The sequence below is a fragment of the Penaeus vannamei genome, chromosome 16 (genome assembly GCF_042767895.1).
Source record: "Penaeus vannamei isolate JL-2024 chromosome 16, ASM4276789v1, whole genome shotgun sequence".
Classification (NCBI taxonomy): Eukaryota; Metazoa; Arthropoda; class Malacostraca; order Decapoda; family Penaeidae; genus Penaeus; species Penaeus vannamei.
The window spans coordinates 4629634-4631386 of record NC_091564.1 but is presented as its reverse complement, the minus strand read 5'-3'; positions in this window follow the sequence as shown (position 1 = coordinate 4631386).

The following is a 1753-nucleotide window of genomic DNA, read 5'->3' as shown; positions in this document are numbered from 1 at the left end:
TGCTGACTTCCTGTTCTGACAGCCCAGAGTTATGAATTACACTATAAAGGTATGTAAAACTCTTTGTTACTTCAATGTCCTCACAGCAAACACGTACCAACCGAGGAGGCTCTCCTAGCAAGTCCCCAAAGTTCTGGGTCTTGGTCCAGGAAACCTCGACCCAAGGGCTTTGCTTCATTGTTAAAATGCATCCAGAGCCACCACTGAGGTTCCCAAAGATTCAGATAGAATGGCAACATCAGCAAAGTCAATGTCAGTAACCTTCATACTGCCCTGAGTTGCTCCACAAATGGCTTTGAACAGTAGCTCTGCCCAGTACCCAGTCTATGCAAATGTTGAAAATTGTTGGTGCACGGACACAGCTTTGCCTCACTCCTGAACAAACAGGAAAGTAACTCGACCCCCCCCCCCCACATACACGCACTTTACAGTATATATAGTACCAGTATATAGGCTTGTTATTAGTTCAATAACCCTTGTTAGAATTCTCTCAATCTAAGGATCTCCCAGAGTGATTCCCGGTGTACTGTATCGAACGCCTTCTTGAGGTCGATGTAGGCTGCAAGCAGCCCACGCCCGAACTCAAAGCGGCGCTCTTGAGTGATACAAGGATACGGTCTATTGTGGACTTACCAGGAGTGAATCCAAATTGCTACGTCCTCTGGTGCCTCAGCAGGTGGTCTCTGCTATGTCTTAGAAGGATGTGGGCGAGAACCTTGCCTGGTGTGATACCTCGGTGACTGCTGCAGTCCAATCGACCCCCCTTCCCCTTCCAGAGAGGGATGACCACACCCCTCAGCAGGTCAGGGGGAACAATACCAGACTGCCAGATGGTAGCCAGGACAACATGCAACCCCCATGCCTTGAACAGTTCAGCTAGGATGCTGCAGATACCTGCTGCTTTACCGCCCCTCAGCTTGGAGATCATCTTCCTAACTTCAGTTAGAGGGATGATCTGATGGGTGGGTCTGGCAACGAAATCCAAGTTAACTGTTGGTGGATCAACCTGGTACAACTGCTAAAAAAAACTCAGTACAACGCTCCTGCACCACATCAGGATCTGCGACAATCTAGGCACTTGCTGAGCCTAGAAGAGGGCTCGGAGTTCATGCAGTCACCTGTGAAGAAGGCTCGGAGTTCATGCAGTCACCTGTGAAGAGGGTTCGGAGTTCAGCTTTCTCAGGGCTTGGTATGCAGGACGAAGGTCACTTACTAAGAAATCTCCTTCCACCTTCTCAGCAAGACTCCTAATAAACTGTTCCTTGTCCCACCTTAACAGTGACCGAGACCGGTGCAAATCCCAATCCCGTCAGACGAGCGGCACGGCAAGCATCAGTGGCTTCCAGTGTCTCCTGTGAGATAGAATTCTGTATTGCTCTTGGGCGTTCACTAATCGATTCCAGAGCTTCATCAAGCGTTTCGCGCTTGAAGGTATCCCACAGAAGTACAGGGTCCATCAGATTGTCAAGAGCTGTGAAACGACCAGAAATTGCCTCAGCAAACCCCGGGCACACTCCCCCTCCCTCAGCCTGTCCAAATGAAATGCCCCAGGGTGGTCAGTGGATAGCTGGGGAGTGGACCCAGAGGGTACCCACAACCAATCCATGGTTAGTACCACAGAACCAAGGACTCCTATACTCCCTGCATTTCTGGAGGATTCTCCAAACAAGTGCTAATGAGTATGTAGTCGATCTCTTGGCTGCATTACCTGTATCGCTGTACCACATCCAACGATATGGGTCTGAGAGCTGGT